General features: G+C 40.5%; 1 long non-coding RNA gene across 1 annotated transcript in view; it reads right to left on the bottom strand.

The window, feature by feature from the left end:
- Positions 1 to 1,532: 1,532 nt before the first annotated feature.
- LOC133384292 (uncharacterized) overlaps positions 1,533 to 11,484 on the bottom strand; it is a 67,420-nt gene continuing 57,468 nt past the window's right edge. The window contains exon 3 of the long non-coding RNA XR_009762486.1: positions 1,533 to 1,602. This is a non-coding gene — a long non-coding RNA (uncharacterized LOC133384292). The remainder of the gene's footprint in view (positions 1,603 to 11,484) is intronic.

Genomic DNA, 11,484 nt, shown 5'->3' with positions numbered 1-11,484 from the left:
ATACGATCTGTCAAATAGTCTGGACCTGAGCCGTATAGGGCTTTGTAGGTCAAAACCAGCACTTTGAATTGTGACCGGAAACAAATTGGCAGCCAGTGGAGCTGTTGTAACAGGGGAGTTGTATGGTCCCTGTAACCAGCCCCGGTTAGCACTCTGGCTGCAGCTCTTTGTACCAATTTAAGTTTCCAAACAGTCTTCAAAGGCAGCCCCACGTGGAGCACGTTACAGTAGTCTAAGCGGGATATAACCAAGGCATGCAATCCCCCTAGTCAGATCAGGTAGCTCCAGGAACGGGCGCAGCTGGCGCACCAGTTTTAATTGGGCAAATGTGCTCCTGGATACAGCAGCAATCTGGGCCTCCAAATTCAAAGCTGAGTCCAGGAGTACACCCAAACTGCAAACCTGAGACTTCAGGGGGAGTACGACCCCATCCAGCACCGGCTGAATCCCTATTCCCTGATCTGCCCTCCGACTGACCAGGAGTACCTCTGTTTTGTCAGGATTTAATCTCAACTTGTTTGCCCTCATCCAGTCCATCACTGATGCCAGACACTGATTTAGGACCTGTACAGCTTCCTTGGCTTCAGGTGGAAAAGAGAAATAGAGTTGAGTGTCATCAGCATACTGATGGCACCGAACCCCAAAACCCCGGACAACCTCTCCCAGTGGTTTCATGTAGATGTTGAATAACATGGGGGACAAAACGGAACCCTGAGGGACCCCATAGGTCAATGGCCAACGGGTCGAGCAGGAGTCCCCCAGTACCACCTTCTGGGTTCGGTCCTCCAGGAAGGATTGGAGCCACTGTAACACAGTGCCCCCAAGTCCCATCTTGGCAAGGCGGCCCAGAAGGATACCATGATCGATGGTATCGAAAGCCGCTGAGAGGTCCAGTAGAACCAGCAGAGACACACTCCCCCTGTCCAGTTCTCTGCGTAGGTCATCCACCAAGGCGACCAAAGCCATCTCTGTCCCTAGTAAAGTTCTTGTTATTGTTTAGATCCTCTGTGTGGCCTCTTCCTTCATGATACTTTTCACACACCACCCCTGACCAATGGCCATGCTGTCTAGGGCTGAAGGGAACTAGAGTCCACACATCTGGAGGGCCTGGCTTAGACTGTTGAATTACAACTGAGGAGGCCTAGGTTCAAGTCCCAACTCAAGCAGAAAGTTCATTGTGTCATTCATCTTCTCTCAGCCTTACCTATTTCACAGTTGTTGCAAGGATAAAGGGAGGGCAGGGGGAATATATGCTGCCATGAGCTTCTTTATGGAAAGGTAGAATATAAATGTAATAAATTATTATTAGAGGCCCACTGCCTTACCTCAGATGTCCTCAGATGAGAGCTTGTGTCTGGTAATTGGCAAATGCCAGCGATGGGAGTCTTGCCTCCATCATGGGCTGAATGAGATCCTTAGCTGCTCAGCCCTCCTCCCTTGCCTCAGAGGACACCAAGGAAGATCAAGGTTGAACGCAGGAAATGCCACCTGAGTAATCCTGTCACCATAGGGAAATTTCTTGGATATCGTTTTATCATTGTGAAAAATTTTTGTGAGTCAATTGGAGAATCTCTCAGGTTTATAAAGTGGGATGTAAAGATTCTAAACAAAGAAAGAGAAAGAAAATTCACTAATAGGCAAAAAACCTTGCAGTTTAAGAACGTACCTATGGCACACAGATATTTCTATCAAACTTTAAAAAGCAGGGAAATTGGGCAGCTATAGTGAATGTACCAGGGGAGCAGCAGACCTGCCCTCCTCTCTGAGACATTGTACTGCCCTACAAATTTGTCAAAATGCAAACACAATTTGGGTTGGTCTTTCACAGTCCAATCCACTTGCTGTGTAGCTTGGAAGGATTTGGTAACATGTGCCTCTGAAAATATGGTGAGTGGTGGCGACACCTGCCATCTCCAAAGATGGAGAATTATATTTTTGTATGTTTATTGGTGTTCTTCTTACTTTGCTTCTTTCTTGTGTTAATAATGTTTCTACAGAGAATCTAATCTAGAAACTTTTATTTCCCTCATTACTCATCCTAGAAATCTGTCTCAAAATTATTGGCATGGATTTTTCACATCCTGCAATGTTAAATTGAAAATACTCCCCATGCCATTCTGATGCTTCCCATAAGCTCATTTCAAAACAAAACCTTACAAAACTTATAGTCCTGAACTCAGAAACACTTGCTTAACAACCCTGTCAATTTTCATGGCGATACACAAAACAGTCAGAGAGAGAGTTCAAAGTCTAAAAAGAGAGAGAAAAAACCCCAGAGCCCTTTTGGACTTTTTTCTGTCAGAGTTCTCATAATCTGTTGAAATTCATTAAAAATCAGCCATGCTCAGAGAGTACCTGTAATCCTATTACTGACCTTACCCCATACTCTGACCTTCATCTTTTGCAGTTTAAAAGTTAAAAAAAAATGCCTGGCTGATCGTTAATTAATTTAAAAAATTTTGGCTTGAACTGTCGGGCATGCTCAGTAAGAACCAACTATCAGTGTTCTAAAACCCAGACTCACAGCTGCTTTGCTTGGCTAATCTGTGTCAAATTTATTTTTATTAATTTCAAAGCCTTTTTATTGGTCAATGTCATATGATGGTGAAGGCAGCCTTTTGTGTTTCAAACTGGAGGTTATGTTCTATTTCTATTTTGAATCTGAAACTGCAGTTTGATGTAAAATCAGACGGATTGCAATATGTTGCTACTCAGCAATGACTCTAGCTGTTGGAAAAAAGAGGATGCATGTTTCCAGCCTGCTATGTTTAAACCACTTCATTTAAGGCAAGGTGGGCACAGTCAATTAAAATAATAGAGCACGCCTAGAATTTTGCTAGAATATATTTCACCTCCCACTGTTTTATCTTGTGCAAACTGGGACACTCCTGATGTCCACGGGAGACTATTCTGCAGAATAGTCAGTGCCATTATTCCACAATGATTTTTGGAGTTTTTTTAGTGTGAATTTTGCAAAGTATTGCTGTACTTCACATATTCAAAGAAACAGAAACAAAAGAAAATGATTTCCTATAGGAAACTTCACTAAAATTGCAAAGTAAGACATATTTAAAGTGACCATCTGAACAATATCAACTGTCTTAATAATATTGCTTCCTTCCTGCTAAAACAAGATCAGCACAGTACATGTCTTCTTTCTATTATTTGGGCTGATTGCAGGTGTTGCCACCACTCACCATATGCTCAGAGGCACGTTACCAAATTCTTCCAAGCTATGCAGCAAGTGGATTGGACTGTGAAAGACCAACCCAAATTGTGTTTGCATTTTGACAAATTTGTAGGGCAGTACAGTATCTCAGAGAGGAGGTCAGTTCTCCTGCTACCCTGGTGCATTCATTATACCTGCCCAATTTCCCTGCTTTTTAAAATTTGATAAAAATATCTGTGGGCTATAGATACATTCTTAAACCGCAAGGTTTTTTGCCTATTAGTGAATTTCTCTGCTGTTTAATCCGGGAGGTAAGAAATGGGATCCTGTGCAAGTTTGCTGAGAACGGATTGATCATTTGCATGCTTATTGAGTTCAGTGGGAATTACTACCCTGCAATCATGGTTATGATAAGTGAAACTGACCACAGTGGGGACTTTCCAGAAGGATCCATCCGCCTGTGCAGCCTCTGAGACGGGCTCCCGTCTTGGATGAAACTTTTTCAGTTTTAAATCCAGTCAGAAGGGGTTTTTTTGACTGGGGATAATTTCTTCCGGATAAGGAAGAAACGTGAGATCTCCCACACAGCTTTGTTGTGTTTGTTGGAGACTGGAATTCGTCAGAATTGTCTGTGAAAGAATGTCTTCCAGCAGCTCGGACGGAGCGAGGATTTCTAGCTAGCTCAGCTGAATAAGTGACCCATTTTTTTTCTTTAAAGAAAAACGGACTAACAGGCAAGCATCCTCCTGTCTACGCTCATTATTTTGATATCTATACAGCTCAAGAGATTTGTCAAAGAACCAGCAATTAAGAAAACCTGGGTGAGCCAAAACTTTCTCTTTTACTCACGGAACTAAGGGGGAAGAAAATAAAAATAGCCTATCTTTTTTTTATTGCAAAAGGCTGACATGGAAATTAGCATTATAAAGATTACAATGGATGAGGGGTTTCTGATTGGAAGAGAAAAGAAAAATAATAATAAAATAATAAACTTTAATTTATAGGCCGCCTATCTGGCCAATGGCCACTCTAGGCGGCTTACAGTAAAATATGATAAAATACAATAAATAAGATATAGTCAAAACATTAGATACAAGTTCAGTATAATAAATTATCAGCATTTCATAAATCTTTTTGATTTATAAGACTTTTATGTAATATATGTCTGGGACTATTTTTTCTGGTTTACTTTTTTTTTTGACGAATCTGCTCATTCTTTCTGCTACTAGTTATTTGGACGCTGTGAACTAAAGCTGTTTTTGCACTTCTGGGCATATAAGAGATAAGGGCTGTCTAGAGTGTGACGTCAGTTGGTTTGAAAGATTAACTCCTTTGTAACTGGATAAAGAAATAAACTGCTCTTTGCTTGGGACACTGAAAATTGAAGGAGTTTTGTTCCTTTGGTTTTAAGAATGACAATTAAGAAGATTATGGATGTACAAGAAGGGACTTTATCTTTAGACATGTTTCAGAAAATAATGAATGGGATTAATTAAATAAAACAAGAACTGAGAAATAATAGTCAAGCGTTGAGAATTGAATTTGACGAAATGAGACAGGAGCTGAAAGAAATTCAGGATTCTATGAGAAAGGAGAATAAAGATAGATCTGGAAAACCAAAAAAGGATGAAAGAAAAATTAAAGGCAAGGTTCAAACTATGGAGATTGGATTAAATATGGACATGGAAAAAGATTTGGATTTCCTGGCTGTGATGGATCCTGGAGACAAATATTACGGTTTGGAACTCAGCGCTGTCCCTGAAGGAATTGATGAAGAGATTGGAGATAAAGATATTATCGGTTCGAAAAAAATCCTGGACTGGAAGGATTTGATGGAACTTGAAATGGAGAAGGTTAACAGAATTAATCCCTGTTTTGTGTCAATGGAAAAATCTCCAAGAGATGTGCTAGTGTATTCTGTAAAAAAGAGGAACAGAGATGCGGCTTTGCAACAATACTTCAGTGATATGTTCGGAATTGATGGCAAGGAAATATCTGTGATAAAGGAAATTCCTATCAGACTCTTATTATATGACTATGACAGCAAGATTATTGGGTGCGTAAAGATGGAAGATGGAACCAACACGGATAATGGAAGAGCGATTTGAAATTACTGGACTTAGTAGACTTGATCAGTTGGATTAATTGACATGTTTATCTAGAAAAAAAATTGATGGACATATATCTCAAGGATTGGAAACTTCTCTTTGACTTTTTGTGGAAGAATAAAATGATATGATGTTAATGAGATTTGATACCAATGAAGATAACCGCTGGAGGAAGGTGATTTTATAATCTATTAAGAGACAGGCTTGTTATATATTATAGACTTATAGCTGAACTACGACAAATCGGAAGTCAATATTTTAATATTTTTTTTCTTTTTTATTGTATTAGTTATTGATATGTGTTTTTTTTCTTTTTGTATTGTTTTGGTTTTGAAAATTTGAATAAAAATTAATTGAAAAAAAAAAGAAACTGACCACAGGGGATGGGGAGGGGAGGAGGAGGAAAGAGGGGAGGAAGGGCAGAGGGGCGAAGGGTGATGGGAACAGGCAGGAGGGGGAGGGGAGGAGGACAGGTTTGATCATCTGCATGTTTATTGAGGTCAGTGTGATTTACTCCTTACAATCATGTTGACGATAGGTAAAACTGACCAGGGGGAAAGGAGGGCTGGAGTGGGCAGGGGAGGAGGAGGAAGGGAGAGAGAGGGGAAGGAGGGAAAAGGCAGGTCTGATCATTTGCATGCTTATTGAGTTCAATGGGATTACTCCTATGCAATCATGGTTAGGATAGATAAAAACTGACCGTGGGGGAAGAGGAGGAGGAGGGGAAGGGGAAAAGTGGATTGGAGGGGGCAAAGACAGGGGGAGGGGAGGGCAGGTTTGATCATTTGCATGCTTATTGAGTTCAGTGGGATTTACTCCTATGCAATCATGTCCCTGGCCACATCCACACCAGGCCTTTATGACACTTTGGACAGTCATGGCTTCTCTCAAAGAATCCTTGGAAGTGTAATTAGGGAAAGGTGCTCAGAATTGCTAGAAGACGCCCTGTTCCTCTCACAGAGCTTCAATCCGAGTGGCTGACTGTTAAACCAGTCTGGCCACTGGACCTCTGTCAGTGGAATAGGAGTCACCTCTCAGCACCCTTCATAAATTACACTTCCCCGGATTCTTTGGGGGAAGCCATGACTGTCTCACGTGAAATCATAAGAACATAAGAAGAGCCTGCTGGATCAGGCCAGTGGCCCATCTAGTCCAGCATCCTGTTCTCACAGTGGCCAACCAGGTGTCTGGGGGAAGCCCGCAAGCAGGACCTGAGTGCAAGAACACTCTCCCCTCCTGAGGCTTCCGGCAACTGGTTTTCAGAAGCATACTGCCTCTGACTAGGGTGGCAGAGCACAGCCATCATGGCTAGTAGCCATTGATAGTCCTGTCCTCCATGAATTTGTCTAATCTTCTTTTAAAGCCATCCAAGCTGGTGGCCATTACTGTGTCTTGTAGGAGCAAATTCCATAGTTTAACTATGCGCTGAATAAAGAAGTACTTCCTTTTGTCTGTCCTGAATCTTCCAACATTCAGCTTCTTTGAATGTCCACAAGTTCTAGTATTATGAGAGAGGGAGAAGAACTTTTCTCTATCCACTTTCTCAATGCCATGCATAATTTTATACACTTCTATCATGTCTCCTCTGACCCGCCTTTTCTCTAAACTAAAAAGCCCCAAATACTGCAACCTTTCCTCATAAGGGAGTCGCTCCATCCCCTGTATCCTTCTAGTTGCCCTCTTCTGAACCTTTTCCAACTCTATAATATCCTTTTTGAGATGAGGCGACCAGAACTATACATAGTATTCCAAATGCGGCCGCACCATAGATTTACACAGCAGCATTATGATATCGGCTCTTTTATTTTCAATACCTTTCTTAATTATCCCTAGCATGGAATTTGCCTTTTTACAGCTGCCGCACACTGGGTCGACATTTTCATCATGCTGTCCACTACAACCCCGAGGTCTCTCTCCTGGTCGGTCACCCTCGGTTCAGACCCCATGAGCGTATATGTGAAATTAAGATTTTTTGCTCCAATATGCATAATTTTACACTTGTTTATATTGAATTGCATTTGCCATTTTTCTGCCCATTCACTCAGTTTGGAGAGGTCTTTTTGGAGCTCTTCGCAATCCTTTTTTTTAAACAACCCTGAACAATTTAGTTTTATCAGCAAACTTGGCCACTTCACTGCTCACTCCTAATTCTAGGTCATTAATGAGCAAGTTGAAAAGTACAGGTCCCAATACCGATCCTTGAGGGACTCCACTTTCTACAGCCCTTCATTGGGAGAACTGTCCGTTTATTCCTACTCTCTGCTTTCTGCTTCTTAACCAATTCCTTATCCACAAGAGGACCTCTCCTCTTATTCCATGACTGCTAAGCTTCCTCAGAAGTCTTTGGTGAGGTACCTTGTCAAATGCTTTTTGAAAGTCTAAGTACACTATGTCCACTGGATCACCCCTATCTATATGCTTGTTGACACTCTCAAAGAATTCTAATAGGTTACTGAGACAGGACTTTCCCTTGCAGAAGCCATGCTGGCTCTACTTCAGCAAGGCTTGTTCTTCAATGTGCTTACTTAATCTAGCTTTAATAATACTTTCTACCAGTTTTCCAGGGACAGAAGTTAAGCTAACTGGCCTGTAATTTCCGGGATCCCCTCTGGATCCCTTTTTGAAGATTGGCGTTACATTTGCCACTTTCTAGTCCTCAGGCACGGAGGAGGACCTGAGGGACAAGTTACATATTTTAGTTAGCAGATCAGCAATTTCACATTTGAGTTCTTTGAGAACTCTCGGGTGGATGCCATCCGGGCCCGGTGATTTGTCAGTTTCTATATTGTATATTAAGCCTAGAACTTCCTCTCTCGTTACCACTGTTTGTCTCAGTTCCTCAGAATCCCTTCCTGCAAATGTTAGTTCAGGTCCAGGGATCTGCCCTATATCTTCCACTGTGAAGACAGATGCAAAAAATTCATTTAGCTTCTCTGCAATCTCCTTATCGTTCTTTAGTACACCTTTGACTTCCTTATCATCCAAGGGTCCAATTGCCTCCCTAGATGGTCTCCTGCTTTGAATGTATTTATAGATTTTTTTTGTTGGTTTTTATGTTCTTGGCAATGTGCTCCTCAAATTCTTTTTTAGCATCCCTTATTGTCTTCTTGTATTTCTTTTGCCAGAGTTTGTGTTCCTTTTTATTTTCTTCATTCGGACAAGACTTCCATTTTTTGAAGGAAGACTTTTTGCCTCTAAGAGCTTCCTTGACTTTGCTTGTTAACCACGCTGGCATCTTCTTGGCCCTGGTGGTACCTTTTCTGATTTGCAGTGTGGGTGTGGCCCCCTGATTAAGCAAGCCAAGCAGCTGTGAGTCTGGCTTTTAGAACACTGACAGTTGATTCTTACTTAGCATGCCCGACACTATCACTCAGTTCAATGCAAAATTTGTTAAATTAATTAAAAATCAGCTAGGCATTGTTGTAACTTTTAAACTGCAGAAGATGAAGGTCAGAGTATGGGGCAAGGTTAGTAATAGGATTACAGGTCCTCTGTGAACATGGCTGATTTGTAATGAATTTCAACAGATTATGAGAACTCTGGCAGAAAAAGAGTCCAAAAGGAGCCTGGGTTTTTTGTCTCTCATTTTAGACTTTGAACTGTCGATTCTCTCTGACTGTTTTGTATATCACCATGAAAATTGAGATGGTTGTTAAGCAAGCGCTTCTGAGTTGAGTTCAGGACTATACGGTTTTTATAAAAAAACACGAGCTTATGGGAAGCATCAGAATGGCATGGGGGTATTTTCAATTTAACATTGTGGAATGTGAAAAATCCACACTGGCTATAGTATATAGCCACTCTTGTGGCTGTATAATAAATGTTAATGTAAACCATGAAGCAGATCAACAAAAATCAATGTAGAATAACTTAAGCTGCTTGCCAATATTTCAACACAGTGAAAAACTTTTAAAGGTCAAGTGCGTTGCAGGACTGTCCATCCCTTTATTTAACATCGGTACCTGTCTGCAATGCAGGCCTAACATCACAGTACACACAGCTACTGTAGCTGAATGCATGGGTATCCTGAGAAATGTATGTCTTTGTACAACAAATCTTAGGATTTCTCCTATAAATTTTAAAAAGAAATTTAAACTTGCATCTGCTCAAGCTTCTGTAAAGTTATTAAAACCAGAATTATGTGTAGTTCCTTAATGAGCTTTTTGAACTGAAGCATCTCCAAGTGATTATATATGGCAGGTTTCTAACATTTTTCTTAGAGGAGAAAATAATGGTAATAATATGTAAGAGATTCAGGAAAATGTCAACATTTCTTCATCCTCTTATAATCATTCTCTGTCTGGGGTCTTCTAAAGGGGGATATGTAATTATGAATAGTGTTGAGTGAATGTTAGGGAGAAAATTTTCTGCTTCTTATATATTAGAATGCATGGCTACAAAAGAAAACATCATGGCTAGTTGGTTCAGAACTTTATTTATTTATTTATTTTATTCAGCTTATATCCCGCCTGACTAGCAAACAGCTCTCTGGGCGGCAAACATAGAAACATATACAATAATAAAATTACAAGATCAATATAACAAATATAAAAGTACATCATCTAAAATACCAATTACAACATTTACATAAATAACTTAGATTAAAATGCCTAGAACTGGCAAACAACAACACTCAACAACAAGTGGAATTCACTACCAAAGCTGAAGTGATGGCCACAAACTCCAAGCCATATGGAAAATAAGTATCCCAGGCAACTAGACCATTTGTATCATCCTACAGAGGTGTAAGGATAGAAAATAACAGTCATTTTAACCACACATCAGCTGTTAACATATGGTAAATTGGTCAAGGGTAGGGGACTCTTACAGAGTTTGAAATGCAAGAATCCTCCATCAATTTGTTTATCAATGGCTGTTAGTTAACTTATGTTGTAAGGTATTCACAACTAGTAAAACAATGTCATCCTGTTGAGAAGATATCTAGAAACCAGTGTTTTTTCTGCATAAAGGAAAAAAAAACACCTTTTTGACTACCTTCTTTGTGTCCAGAATCCATGCTGTTTTGCATGGCAAATGAGATTTAGGCCTAGTTTCAAGTGCACAATAGCCCACATGATTGCCTGTGTGAGCATTCTGGATTGCCAGTGGTCTTATAACACAGTACTCCTCATGTAAGCTAGTGCTTATATATGAGGACTATAAATGCACTTGTCAATACTCTGACAATTCCTAGAGCGCTTTTTGGGTATTCCAAAGATTTCCATATGGAAGGTCTCACATGGAGATGCTAATTCATTTAACTAATACATCTATGGGCAAATGATCCCTGCCACTGGCCTCACATGCTTCCACAAATGATTATTTATTTATTTATTTATTTTCATTAATTTTAAAGCCCTTGTATCAATCAATGTAATAAGACGGTGAAGACAGCCTTTCTGTTTCAAACTGGAGGTTATGCTCTATTTCTATTTTGGGTGCATTAACAGTTGAATCTAAAACTGCATTTGATGTAAAATCAAACTCATTACAATATGTTGCTACTTAAGCTATGAATCTAGCTGTTGGGAAAAACAACCTTGGCCTGCCCAAGATTTATTTATTTATTCATTTATTCATTTATTATACTTGTATACCGCCCCATAGCCGAAGCTCTCTGGGCGGTTTACAGTAACTAAAAACAAATACAATTTAAGATACATCTTTTAAAAAACAATTTAAAACACAATTTAAAAATTTAAAACAATATAAAACACATGCTAAAATGCCTGGGAGAAGAGGAAAGTCTTGACCTGGCGCTGAAAAGATAACAGTGTTGGTGCCAGGTGCACCTCGTCAGGGAGATCATTCCATAATTTGGGGGCCACCACTGAGAAGGCTCTCTCCCTTGTTGCCATTCTCTGAGCTTCCCTCAAAGTAGGCACCCGGAAGAGGGCCTTTGATCTTGAATATAGTGTACGGGTGGGTTCGTATCGGGAGAGGCGTTCCATCAGGTATTGTGGTCCTAAGCCGTGTAAGGCTTTATAGGTCAAAACCAGCACCTTGAATCGAGCTCGGAAACATAAAGGCAGCCAGTGCAAGCGGGCCAGAATTGGTTTTATACGTTCGGACTGTCTGGTCCCTGTTAGCAATCTGGCTGCTGCATTTTGCACAAGCTGCAGTTTCCGAACCGTCTTCAAAGGCAGCCCCACGTAGAGTGCATTGCAGTAATCTAATTTGGAGGTTACCAGAGCATGGACAACTGAA

Source organism: Rhineura floridana, chromosome 4 (genome assembly GCF_030035675.1).
Source record: "Rhineura floridana isolate rRhiFlo1 chromosome 4, rRhiFlo1.hap2, whole genome shotgun sequence".
Taxonomy (NCBI): Eukaryota; Metazoa; Chordata; class Lepidosauria; order Squamata; family Rhineuridae; genus Rhineura; species Rhineura floridana.
This window is presented reverse-complemented; position numbering and strand designations above follow the sequence as displayed.